We start from the raw sequence: 14,680 nt of genomic DNA on the forward strand, positions 1-14,680 counted from the left end.
AAAAAGGACTATGCCGAAGGTGTGGACGAATTAGCCAAATAATATCCAGATTTGATTCTATAACTTGTAATTTCTTTTTTAAAATATATTTTTTATTGATTTCAGAAAAGGAGAGATAGAGAGGGAGAGGAAGATAGAAGCATCAATGATGAGAGAGACTCATTGATTGGCTGCCTCTAGAATGTGCCCTGACTGGTAATTGAACCATGACCTCCTGGTTCATAGGTCGATGCTCAACCACTGGGCCACACCAGTCGGACTATAATTTGTAATTTCTTAAACATTTTGCAGTTTTTCCCAGTACTTCCCTTCTCTCCCCACCCTCTACCGTGGTTAATTATAATTGATTCTTTTTTCATATCAAGATGTTGGCATTTGCTCTGCCCACTAGTGCTTGTATGTTTAAAGAACAAGATTGTTAAAAGTCTCATATTCTAGAGATTCTTCTGTGTGTGAGATTCTCTTGTAAATGATTTTATACTTAAGCATTTGTGTGAGGTTTCATTATATAAAGATCAGGAATTATGTCTTTTCCAGTTTGGCGAAGAAACTATAGTTGATATTAACATTTCAAATGAAGATGTCAGGTTAGTTTAGTTTAAATGCTAATTTTCACATACTAAAGCGGATTTTGTTGTTTTGTTAATCTACAACTAAGGTATTTTTCCCATTGATTTATAGAGTAGAAGGGAGGGAAGGGGGGGAGAGAGAGAGAGTGAGAGAGAGGGAGAAAGAAAGAAACATGGATATGAGAGACATATCAGATTGGTTGCCTCCTGCATACTCCCCAACCAGACGGGAGATCGAACCCGCAACCCAGGCACTTCCCTTGACCAGGGATGGAACCTGAGACCCCCCCGAGCATAGGCCAATGCTCTAACCACTGAGCACACTGGCCAGGGCCTAAAGGAGATTTTTAATGTTGTGTTACAGAGTAAAATGAGCTCTGATGAGGACTTTGCATTGGCGGCATCTTAGAATTTTAGTGTCCCAAGAGGGCGTCTCATCCTACATTCTTCCCAATGAAATGGTTCTTAAAACATCCAATGAAACTTCTTTCATTTAAGTCAGTAGACTTCTTGAGCACTAGTTGTACTCGATGTTCTGTGCTAGACACTGGGACTATAAAGGTGAATAAGACACATGCCTGCCCTCCAGGAGCACATATGCTAATGAAGGAGACAGCTAATCGTAACCATGCAATTACAACATAGCATGAGCACCAAGAGATGGATCATTCTCCTTCCGTGTAAAAACATTCAGTGATGTTGAGTTCATTGAATTCATATGCTGATGGACATTATTGAACATTCTATGTCAGTGTGGAACTATAATTCTTATAGTTCATAAAGCCTTTGTATTTGACCAAAAATATGCCATTCAGTAGTTTATCTATGTAGCGTTTCTAGTTCTGCTGTCTGAAGAATAAATTACAAGTCCGCCGTTCTCGTGTGTATAACATCCCTTCTCTCATCTGAAGACATCTCTTAAGCATTTTCTTTTCTAGACAAAAGATCTAAGTCTTCCTCTGGATGGTCTGTAGTTGTATGTTTTAAAGTTTGAAATATGGTATTCTATTCCAGATGCACTGTTGAATAGTGTACGTTAGAACTTATACCACTCCCTGACTTGTGGCTAATATTATTAATGTAGCTTAATATTAGAATAGCCTTTTTGAAACTTCATGTTGGCTTAGGTTGCAGTGGTTCTCAACCTTCTAGCCCTTTAAATACAGTTCCTCATGTTGTGACCCAACCATAAAATTATTTTCGTTGCTACTTCATAACTGTAATGTTGCTACTGTTATGAATTGTCATGTAAATATCTGATATGCAGGATGGTCTTAGGCGACCCTGTGAAAGGGTCATTCGACCGCCAAAGGGGTTGCGACCCACAGGTTGAGAACCGCTGGCTTAGGCTGAAGTAGCAATCAACCAAAACCCCAGAAAGAATCTCTTTTACCTGGACTACTTTCAAGTCATGTGTCTTCAATTCCTTGCCTAGCTGACCAGTGTTTTTAATTGAAAAACATCATTTATATCTGTTAAGCATACTCTCAGTTAGCTCTAGCCTAACATTTTAGTCATGGGTTTAGACTTTGAAGTATTAAGGGTCACTTTTATTTCCTCATCTATGTAAAATTCTCATTTTACAATACCAAGTAGTCATTCATTTTTGTTTAGCAATGAGACAGGTAACTGCTCATCAGTACTTCAGACAAATATAAGGTGATGATGGTGTTACCACACTGAGCAAACATAATTTCAGTCAGAGGTGAAGAATTTAGTCCTATCCTAGGTAAAGATACAAATTTTAAAAGGTATTTTGAAATATTAAGAGTAGTTTACAGATCCTTATTGTTACCCTAAAGGTCTGATGATACCAGGTTGTGAATCACTGGTTTAGTCTTGCCCGGTGATTTTCAACCTTTCTCATTGCATGGTACACATAAACTAATTACTAAAATTCTGTGGTACTCTAAAAATATTTTTCTTTTGCCAATCTGACAAAAAATAGTTATAATTTTGACTGGTCTACTACTACTACTACTACTACTACTACTTACCTGCCCTTTTTGCTCCAAAGTGACTTTTTAGAAAATCAGGTGCCTATACTTGTATATAAGTATTTCTGGTACCAAGAATTAACCAATCTGATGCAACCTTATTGATGTGATCAGTAAGATGCAATTCTATTATATGATCTATATGCTTATGGTTCAAGACAGGGCATTTACATCAGACGGCTATTGTTGTGTTGGCTGTTGGGCGTTTTTTGTTGTTGTTTTTTGTTTGTTTTTTACAATCTAAGGGAAAAGAGGTCAGTGCCCCTGATTAAATAGTCAGGTGTTGCATTTTTTAAAAATTCTCAAGATACACCAGTTGAAAATTGCTGGCCTAGCCTATCAAGACCTGTAATTGTTATCCAGTGTTTTAAATCTTCTAGAGTTGGCTTCTGTCAATCTGACTTTGTTGACTATCTTCTGTTTTTTGAAGTTTCCCTTCCTCTCTTGATTAGCTACTTCTCACTCTATCTAATGTTCTTTGTATTTTATATACACTGCTAGGATTGCACACACTGAATAATTTTGTAAACACTTAATAAATTTGTATCCTCAGTCTGATTGTAGATTTCGAGAGGATGACTATTTGTTTTTATACTCCTTAGATTTTTCACTGTATCCGAATATAGTGTGTACTCAACATATGGTTTTTGAATTGCTATGATGGAATTTTTTACATTACTAGAGGCCCAGTGCACGAAATTTGTGCGTGGGTACTGTCCCACAGCTGGCCCTGCTCCCCACCGCCACCCACCCCAAGTCCCCATTCGCCATCGGGCAATCAGAGTCTGCTGGCCAGGGAAAGGGACTGAGAGGTGGTCAGTACACCTCATAGTGACTGGTAGAGCGGTCATTTTGGTCATTCCACCATTAGGGTCAATTTTCACATTACCCTTTTATTATATAGGATTTACATTGATTGCATCCATTGCCAAGATATTTGACTAAACATCTGCTATTCAGTAACTTCTATCTACTCATCCTACTATGCTTTCTGAGGCAATAAAGTAAAAGTTCATAATTAATAAATTAAAAATACACAGAAATTTTCTAGTTTATATTTCCAGATAGTAGTTAGATATTTTGGATGTCCTATAGCAGTCCACAATGTTTAGCTTGGGACATTCAGAATGTCCCGAACTAAAGTTGTCATCCCAGCCACCAAATCCAGCCTCCATACTCCCTACTCCATGCAAATTTACCATCTGAGTGGCATTTTAAATAACCAGGCATTCGAGTTACACCTCTGGAAATCAATCCAGATTGATTATAATTATGATATAATTCACCCCCCCCACTCGTTAATCACTAAGTTATACCAATTCTTCATCTCAAATTAATTTATGACTTATTATTCTTCCATTTATTTCCTTTCTCTCATTAAGAGACTTGTATTAGTTTACTAACTTGTCTTCTTAACGCCAGTCTTAAAGTTCCTTCCAATCCATTTTCTAAACTATTGCTAATTATCTTTATAAAATGTAAATCCAGCCGAAACCGGTTTGGCTCAGTGGATAGAGCGTCGGCCTGCAGACTGAAAGGTCCCAGGTTCGATTCCGGTCAAGGGCATGTACCTGGGTTGCGGGCATATCCCCAGTAGGAGATGTGCAGGAGGCAGCTGATCAATGTTTCTCTCTCATCGATGTTTCTAACTATCTCTCTCCCTTCCTCTCTGTAAAAAATCAATAAAATATATTTTAAATAAATAAATAAATAAATAAAATGCAAATCCACATTATTTAAAACCTCAGGAGAAAGCTGGTCTTTAATGATCTGGCCTATGCCCTTTTTTCATCCAGCCCACATTCTTTTGTCTCTTCCATAAGAATATCAGAAGACTCCTTGTGAAAATGTTTTGGTGAAGTAAAAATAATAATTTTTATTGTTAACTTGCTATATTTTAACCTTGACTACTTAACCTTTCTGGGTAGCATTCTTTTAAATTGTAAAAGAAAGATAAATTAGAGGGAATGTGTGTGTATGTATATATTTTTATTCATAATGCACCTTGTAGTTAACCACACACTTTCACACATATTTTAAAAATCATCAGTACAGTTCTGAAATGCTCTTGAAGATTTGTTGTGACTCCCAAGTTAATTTCCAAGGAAGAATTTGGACTTCCAAAAGCCATTTAAAATACTGAATTTAAAAAAAATGCAAACTAGTCTGGAGAGAAAATATCACACTTCTTTTTTGCTTTCCATGTTATTATCAGAGAAATGTCATTGCAGTGTAACAGAGTACAGTATAATTCTAATTCAACACCTATCCACAGACTGACAGAGTGAGGCAATATTTTGAACAGTTTATTTTTGGGGGATTTACAGTTCCGTTTAATCAATGATGTTCCTACAACAGGTACTTTGACTTTAGGCAGCAATAAAATTTCTGATGTTCCACAGAGATTTAAGACATGTTGGATATTAGGTAGATTTATTCAGAGACCTCTGCAAGTACTTTTTAGTAATTGACAATGTAAGATTTCTTTTCTGATTCACTAAACAAAATTAGACAAAAATAGGGAACACTAGAGAAACAGTAGTATTTCATTTTTTTGTTGTTTTAGGTGGTATTAGAAGGCAACAGCGTATGCCAGTGTGGAAAGCAGAGAGATTGACTTATGTAATCTGTTGAGTAATATTATCTGCATTATTGCTTTCTTTAAATTGCATACATACAGTGTTTGCACATGGCATATGTTAGTAGTGGAGTAGATTGTCTTCATGGATTTGATTTCCATTTTGCTGACTTTATTCTTTCTGCCACAAATCCTTGCCAGTTACTACCTAACATGAAAATGCCTATATAGGATTGGACAGACTACTATAAATAAAACACTGCAAGCTTTTGAGTAAAATGATTACATGCATATGTTATATATGCAGTAAAATCTTGATATGCATATTTTGTACATGCAGTTAAATCTTAATTGAAACCTAACACATTGGAACCATTGATTTACCATTTTTTAAGAGAACATAGTGACAGCACAGAAAGTTGTTACATGGAATTTATTTAAAAATAAACTTCTAGGATCTATATGTATATTCAAAAGAGTTTCTTATTTTCACACTTTGAGGGCTGTATTAGAATTCTCATTTACAGTAATGTGAGTCATCAGAGGTAGAGAATTTTAATGAAATATTAAATTATCTTCTGGATTCTGAACTTACTATGCAAAATGCATACTAGTAGCTTTACAAAATGATCTGGTGCAGTAGTCAAAACCAAAAGGTGTTCTCAGTGAATGAGAAGATGAAGTAGAATGCCTTTTGGTGAGCCTATGTTATTCAGGGCTTTATGGTATCTTAATGAGCTTCTGACACTCACAAACATAATTAAAATACTGAATTAAAAAGTGATCAAAAGTGGGAAAGGTTGATTACATTTGTGGACAGTAAATTTATATATGATAAAACTTACACCTCTTAGAAAAATTATCAAATAAATTCATAGGAGCACATATGAATTAAAAGAGGTACTTATGGATCAAAATATTTAGTATGCTTTGCAAATCATAAAGTGCTCTAAGATATTGTTTTGAAAAGAGATGGTTATTCTATGTTATACTGACTTGGTGGTGAGTATATGTCTCAAAATTTAGACTGTTATTGGATAGGAATATAGATTAAAGGAGTTTGTAAAAGTAAATATAGCGAAGACTAATTCAAATGGTTTTAACTCTACAATAATTGCTTAGTAATAACAAAAAAAGTAAAGAAATTGCAGTTTGGGAGGATAATTCTCAGAGAGTTGGAAACCTGAAAGTTGGGTGTTTTTTTTTTTGTTTTTTTTTAAGAAAAAAAAAACCTAAAAAGAAGACAAGAAGTATGAGAAGAGTAGCATTTATTTTGGAATATTTACACAGGTGGTTGTTAGAAATGACATAATTGATACTGTGGAAAGAAGAAAACGTAGTCTCCTCTGTTTCCAGGGTAAATATAAGTTTTCTCTGAATTTTGTATCCTATCTGTGAGGTGTGCCAAGGGAAGTAACATATATTTTGGTGCTCACCACGGGCCAGGCACCATCCATCCATCCATCCATCCAGCATCTCAGTTGAGGATAGATGCATGGCACTACCTCTCTCTCTCGACTGGAGCAGACATCTGTTTTGTTAAAGTGTTTCCTCCTGCCCCCTCCCTGCCCCCACCAGTTGTGTACTTGGCTTCAGAATCATTCTCAACATTGCCCTCTATCCCCACTCTAGCAGCTACTTTTATAGAATCTATATATATAAAAGTCTAAGCGACAGTCTGACTGGCCAATTGGTAGCTATGATGTACACTGACCACCAGGGGGCAGATGCTCAACACAGGAGCTGCTGAGCTACTGTGACTTAGCAGCTGCGGTTCTTGGGTGATGAGTCCAATTCCGGGGTGTGTCACCCAAGAACTGCCCTCTTGCAATCCGAGACCCCTCGAGGGATGTCGGAGAGCTGGTTTCGGCCTGATCCCTGCAGGCCAGGCTGAGGGACCCCACTGGTGCACGAATCCGTGCACTGGGCCTCTAGTTGGTATATAAGATAAAAACTATTTTCTTTCCTGAGGTGGTTATTATTACTACTTTACAAATGACTTGAGTTATTTTTACTCCTTTTCTTACTCCCAAGATCAAGTAGCAAGCATGCGGTTTACAAAGACATACTAGTATATAATACTAAGTGATGCTGACTTTAAAATCGAACACCATGTTTTCAGTTAGGGACTAAAATTGGTGTTATTCTTTGAAGGACTTAATTAGGGACAAAACTAAAAAGTGTCTAGTGATTATTATCTGGACTAAATGGGTTAAGTTGGTTAGGGGACTTGGTAGTATTAATAGGACATATTTAAAGTTTCATGCTTCTAATGTACGGTAATTCTGCCTAAGAATCCTCCTATATAATAAAAGGGTAACATGCAAAGCGACTGAATGGGGAACAGCTGGTCGCTATGACATGCACTGACCACCAGGGGGGCAGGTGCTCAACGCAGGAGCTGCCCCCTGGTGGTCAGTGCGCTCCCTCAGCAGGAGTGCCGCTCAGCCAGAAGCTGGGCTGACAGCTAATGAGTGCAGCGGTGGGGGCAGGAGCGTCTCCTGCCCCCACCGCTGGGCTAAGGATGTCCTACTGCCAGCTTAGGCCTGCTCCCCCTGCACTGGGCCTCTAGTTAGCTCTAACAGCTTACGAGTATAAGCTAGACGTTAATTTAAAGGCTGTGACTACATTAATGCATGTGTTTTGGAGATAAGCCTTTAGATGAGATGGAATTTAAAATATTTGTAAAGTAGCCTTGCAGTGTTTGAGAAGAAATTAATAAAATCTGTAAATTGTAGTGATTTAGGCTAATGGTCAAAATAAACATGGTAGAAAAAAATAAAGTCAGTTTTAAAAAGGACTCCTCGATCCAGTTCGAAGGAACTCAGTCTTCGGGTTTAATTCCATTTTTGTATCTCTAGGTGTATTTTGATAGGAATCCAACATCACCACCTGTTTTCTTAGTGTAGACATGTGGAAAGCACATACTTTATAAGTCCCCACACCCCTTAAAAATCCCCAGTTCCCAGGCACAGCCTCAAGTATGTACATGTCCAGACACAAACACACACATGCACACATTCACAGCACACGTGTGTGCATCCACACACATCTATTTCCTCTTACACCCATTACTTATGCCAATTGTAGAGGATTATGCCGGTTTACATTAGGGTCCTACATGGGTTTGCCTGAGGGAAAAAGATGGTAACTGTGACTAAACTTGTCATTTTTCTGCCTGTTTCTCATTTCCATGTTGCTGAGATGATTATTTCAAGAACATTGCTACTTGAAATAATTGGAGATAAAACCATTATCTCCAAGAATAGTTTTGAGAAATTTACTTTTATTTAAATTACCTTAAAGGGTTAGAAAACAATTGTATAATTTTTGTTTTTTATAAAAATGAAGAAAAATCGATTTTTATTTTCTCACTCTGTTAAACCCAGTATTGTAATTTTTTCTGACAATTAACTAGTGACCCTGGGCAACTTTACTTTTAGTGCCTTGGTTTGTTTATCTATAATGAGCTGGACAGCTTTTTTTCTGATTTCAAGAGTCTTATATTCTGTCATTCTGTTATGGTCTCCAGTTCTTCATTATTGTTATTTCTTTGAAGTAAATTTGAGGTGTGAAAAATTATATGAGTTCATTTGGGGGATGATTATTTATTTTAGCAGAAGATTCATCTTTCTAAAGCGATTGATTACTTTAAGTAATCATTCTCTCAAAGTGTTTTAGCCACTTCTTGAATTTTGGAGGTTCCTCAAAAAATTAAAAGAACTGCCATATGATATAGCAGTCTCACTCCTGGGTATAATGTATCCAAAGGTAATGAAAATACATTGAAGAGATATATGCACTTACGTTTATTGCAATCTTATTCATAACTAGTAGCCCGGTGCACAAAAATTTGTGCACTTGCGGGGGGGAGGGGGGGGAGATTGTCCCTCAGTTATTAAACATTTATCAGCACAGTACTGACCACATTGGTGGTGGTGGTGGTCTTGTCAGAATGTGTTATGTTATGCAGATGAAAATCTATTTAAACAGATTTGATGTAGATATTTTCAAAGATGGAAGAATTGTCCCTGTCAACTATTTTAGTTGATTCATATCTTCACTAATTGTCATCATTGCAAAGTTTTCAGTCCCCATATGGATTGCTGGATATAATAGGTCATGTGCTGTCCCTGTCCTTTGTAGCCTTGGTTACCTTAAGGACTCTAGTTTTCCATTTACAGTGGGGCCTTGACTTACGAGTTTAATTCGTTCTGTGATGGAGCTCATAACTCAAATTACTCGTATGTCAAATCAAAAAGTGAACGAGTGAGACACGTGATGCTGGGCTGATGTTGTGGCATTCACTGTGACGTTCACTGCACCAACTAGTGGTGGGGTATCTGAAGCTGGCTCGTAACCCGAATTTTAGCTCGCAACTCAAAGCAAAAAATCGGCTGAGAGACAGCTTGTATCTTGAAAAACTCGTTAGTCGGGACACTCGTAAGTCAAGGCCCCACTGTATATGTTTAAGTACCAACCTTACCGGCTTAGAAATGTAAGCTTTTAACCCGGCTCTCTCTGTTCCGTATCCTTCCGATGAAAAGTGGAGTTGGGTTGCAGCACAGGAGAGAAATTCAGAAGGGGAATATGGAAGTAATGACTGCAGTAGGAGGAGAGGGAACCTATTTCCCTGGCCACAGGCGCTGGCGCCCTGGAGCACAGGGCTGGCAGCTTCTCCGGGTGGCTGCAGCCTGGGACCTCGGGCGGGTGGCTTGTCCGTCTCCTGGGCTGCAGCCAGCCATAGGCACTGGTGCCTGGACCAAAGGTGGGCGGCTGCTGTTTCTGGTGGCTGCTTCTTCTGTGCTTTCAGGGAGGGCAGTCAGTTATGTGTATATGTGTGTGCATGCAAACATAGGCGGGTACACGTGTGTATGTGGAAATCTGCTGGGCAAGTCAAAACCATTGAAGAGTTGCCCCCTATCTCTTGAATCTTCCAGAGATATCCCCCACTTTTTTATTCTATCACTACTGAAGAGTCAGTATTTGCAGCCAGCCAGCCAGTGACTCTCTCAGTGTCTATTTCTGACTTCTTCTTTCCCTGTCTGTCTTCCAACCCCTAATCATATTTCCACCTGGATGCATCATTTTTACTCCCAATATGCTGTATAGAGAAGGAGTCAGGATGCTGTCTTCCCATGAATAGTACTCAGTAACAAGCCAATTGCATTTTAGTTGGGCAGTGCCCCTATCCTCCCTTCAAATCCCTTCCACCATGCATTTCTGTTTCCCTTTTTGTTTGTTGGATTGTTCTGCTGCTCCTCCTCACCCCACCACCTTTGGATCGTAATGTAAAATTCTTTTACCATGTCAAGAAATTATTAAAAATACAGGTACTTTGAAAAAAAAAATACAGGTACTTCTCCGATCACCGGCCGGGGTGGAGGTGGGGGACAGGGAAGAGGTGGCTGCTGGCGGCCTGCGATCTATGTGGTAGCATGTAGCGGTCAGGACCCGGTCTCATGGGGTTTTACCCGTGCAGTTTGAAAGGGTGCTCGCGATCTACGTGGCAGCACGTAGCGGCCAGGACCCGGTCTCACGGGTTTTACCCTCGCAGTTTGAAAGGGTGCTCACAGCATGTAGTGGTCAGGACCCGGTCTCATGGGTTTTACCCACGCAGTTTGAACGGTGCTGGCTATCTATGTGGCGGCACGTAGCGGCCAGGACCCGGTCTCACAGGTTTTACCTGCGCAGTTTGAAAGGTGCTCGCGATCTACGTAGCGGTCAGGGCCGCCTCTTCCCTGCCCTGCCCGGCTTCTCTGATCACCGATCACCGGCTGGGCGGGGCAGGGAAGAGGCGGCTGCTGGCGGCCGCTCCCTGCCCCGCCCGGCTTCTCCTCTCCGATCACCGGCTGGGGGCCGGGCAAAGGCGGCCCCGGTTCTCTAATCACAGGCCACCCGGCTCTTGCCTCCCGCCTGGGTTTCCAATCTCCGTCAGCGGCAGGTGGCTTCTTCCATCCTTCCCCTCTCGCCTCCCAGCGTTGTGCCTACATATGCAAATTAACTGCCATCTTTGTTGGTGGTTAATTTGCATATCGCCCTGATTAGCCAATGGGAAGCATAGCGAAGGCATGGTCAATTACCATGTTTATCTATTATTAGATAGGGTAGCCAAGACATGGAAACAACCTAAGTGGTTTGGCAGTAGATAATGATGTGGTATGTATATGTGTACAATGGAATGTTATTCAGACATGGGAAAGAAGGAAATTCTACCATTTGCAATAACATGAATTGACATTGAGGGCATTCTGCTAAGTGAGATAAGTTGGACAGAGAAAGACAAACACTGTACGATATCACTTATATGTGAAATCTAAAAAAGCCTAACTCATAAAAACAGAGTAGAATGGTGGTTACTACGGGCTCAAGGGTGCAGGAATTGAGGAGCTGTTTTTTAAGGATATAAACTTGCAACCAATAGACAAATAAGTCCTGGAGATTAATGCACAGTATAACGATTATAGACCAGGGGTGGGCAAACTTTTTGACTCGAGGGCCACAATGGGTTCTTAAACTGGACCGGAGGGCCGGAACAAAAGCATGGATGGAGTTTTGTGTGAACTAATATAAATTCAAAGTAAACATCATTACATAAAAGGGTACAGTCTTTTTTTTTTTTTTTAGTTTTATTCATTTCAAACTGGACGGGTCCGTGGGCCGTAGTTTGCCCACGGCTGTTATAGACAGTAAGATAAGATTGTTTTGAAACTTCAGAGATGCTAAGAGACTAGATCTCAATTGTTTCTACCACATACAAAAAGGTAATTAAATGACATGATAGAGGCATTATCTAATGCTAATGTGGTAATCACAGTGCATTTATTAATGTATAAATCAACAGGCTGTGCATCTTAGACTTACACAATGTTATATGTCAAATATATTTCAATAAAAATAATCATATCTTTCCCATTTATTTGCTGCTATAGTCTTTTCAGTGCTATGAGCAGTTATACGCATGGGATAAAATAACATTAGACCATTGTCAATTGAGATGGAGTAACCATTTCATCTCTTCTGCATGCATGGTCTAGACAAATGTAAAAAAAAAAATAATCATTCCCTTATGTATTGGAGGTATATATATATACACACACACATATATATACATATTTGATTATAAGTGTATCAAATCACAATGTACAATATTATATGGTGATTATGCCTCAATAAAGCTGAAATTAAAAAAATCATTCCTGTTATGAATTATATTCTTAAAATCAGAGAACTCCTTTTTGGATTACCATCATATCTAAGTTGAGGTATGACATGCCTTTTTCCTACAAATGGGTCATTTTTCAGATCTACTTTTAGAGATTTTTAAAAAGGCATAAAATTTGTAGCCTTTTCACTTCCAAATGTGTGTACATTAAAACATGCATTTAACGTATAGAATGCATATTTTTTTCCTTACAGTCTTCCTGGTCTTAGGAAGGATTGAGGAAAAAAGGACTGTTGACTTAAGTGTCTGATACTATAATGAAGTTTATTTAACTTTTTGAGGGTTTTTTTTTGTACTTTTAAAAGTAAGTTTTCCCCCAAATTTTACTTTTATTGTTTGGCATTTGGTTATTATTAATATTCCTTTCCATTTCAGTAAAACAGTGATTGCTCTTGAGTCCCATGTGTACATCAGTGAATTCTCACTTGGTTAAAATTTTCAGAACAAATAGCAAGAGGAGTAGAGCGCACTTTTTCTTTCTCTAGTTATGTGATTTTTGTGCATACATTGGCAGATTTGACAATTATTGATTCTAAATTTAAAATATACTAATTATTGACTTAGCTTTTTATTTATGCAATTCTTTCATGTGTAGGTAAATGGAATACTTTTAAAAGTGTGAGTTAGTTTTTATTGTCATTCCGCAGTATGGAGAAAAGTCGTAGAATATAATAGTTTTTATTGTTACTGTTAATGCTAAACCTTAAAAAAAACCTGTGTAGTTACATTTAAGATTAGATGTGTATAGTAAAACCTAACCAATTTATATTAAATATTGGGGAAAGTCTAGTTGTAATTACAAGTTTTAAAAGGTGTAGCCGTGTTACATGAATTAAGTACCTAATTCAAACTAAGCTTAAGTGTTACCTTCTAGAGAACAGGCCTGAATGATTACGTAAGAAACATTTCTGAGCCCACGCAAACATTAGTGATGGCGTCAGTGTACATTTTAGTTATGTTGTTGTTACATGATTCTTCTAAATTTCTTGAGGCTTGTTTCTTATAATTTGGTAAATATTCTTCTTCCAGTAATTTGACTAGTGTCTTCTCCATTTTAAAGATATGGGCTGTGTAAGTATAGTCACTGAAGCCCTTCAGCAAGTCATCATTGGTTGTTCAGTGGTAATAATCAGTTAATAAGGTCTCACTGTATTTTACACTGAGGTTTGCTGACCAGTAATTCTTTTATAACCATAGCTACGTGAGGTGCTTTTTCTTGCTGAGTGTATATTCCTGATCACCAGTGATGAGTCTGTGGTGTTGATCATAAAGAAGCAATGGCATTGTTACAACCAAGTTAGAATGTCGATCTAACCTACTTTGGTGATAGAAATACTGTTTTCTAGTTTTTTAGCTTGGTTTCTGGATGACCTACTTTTTTTTTTTAGTGGACAATTATGGTTTTTATTTCCCATCTTATTGCTGTAAGAGATTTCTTTTTCTTATGACTTAACTGTTCATAATGAGCTTTATAATGAACTAAGATGATTAAATTATTTATACTATGCAAAGTTTAAACAATTTACAGCATAATTATAAGGTCACAAATATACTTATAGGACATTACAAAATTTTGTTCAGTTTACATTTATTTATTTTTATATATTTTTATTGATTTCAGAGAGGAAGGGAAAGGGAGAGAGAGAGAGAGAGAGAGAGAGAGAGAGAAACATCAACACTAATAAAAGAGAAAAATGGTAATTGGCGTACGAGCTACCCTTTTCATTGGCTAATCAGGGCTATATGCAAATTAACTGCCAACTAAGATTGGCAGTTAACTGCCAACAAGATGGCGGTTAATTTGCATATGTAGGCACAATGCAGGGAGGCGAAAGGGAAAGCAGGAAGAAGCCCCCCAGCCATGATCGGAGAATCAGGTGCCTTTTCCACCCTGGCCAGTGATAGCAGGAAGTAGGGGTGGAGCCAGCGATGGGAGCTGGGCACGGTCGAAGCTGGCAGTCCCAGGAGCTAGGGGTCCCTTGCCTGGGCCTAAAGCGAAGCCCACGATCGCGGGGCCGCTGCAGCTGCGGGTCCCCGCTGCCCGGGCCAGACGCCTCAGCCAGAGGCGTCAGGCCTGGGCAAGGGGCCGATCCTGCGATTGGAGGGTGATGGGGGTCAATGCCTGAGGGCTCCCAGTATGTGAGAGGGGGCAGGCTGGGCTGAGGGACACTCCCCCCCACACACACCCAGTGCACGAATTTCGTGCACTGGGCCCCTAGTTAGTGATAATAGAGAATCATGGATTGGCTGCCTCCTGCACGCCCCATACTGGGGATTGAGTCCGCAACCCAGGCATGTGCCCTTGACCGGA

General features: G+C 38.9%; 1 non-coding gene across 1 annotated transcript; it reads left to right on the forward strand.

The window, feature by feature from the left end:
- The first annotated feature begins 12,052 nt into the window (after positions 1 to 12,052).
- On the forward strand, positions 12,053 to 12,187 carry LOC132221438 (small nucleolar RNA SNORA20). Its single transcript, XR_009449987.1, has one exon. It is a non-coding gene; the product is annotated as a small nucleolar RNA SNORA20 (small nucleolar RNA).
- The last annotated feature ends 2,493 nt before the right edge of the window (positions 12,188 to 14,680 follow it).

This window comes from Myotis daubentonii, chromosome 18 (assembly GCF_963259705.1).
Source record: "Myotis daubentonii chromosome 18, mMyoDau2.1, whole genome shotgun sequence".
In the NCBI taxonomy this organism is placed as follows: domain Eukaryota; kingdom Metazoa; phylum Chordata; class Mammalia; order Chiroptera; family Vespertilionidae; genus Myotis; species Myotis daubentonii.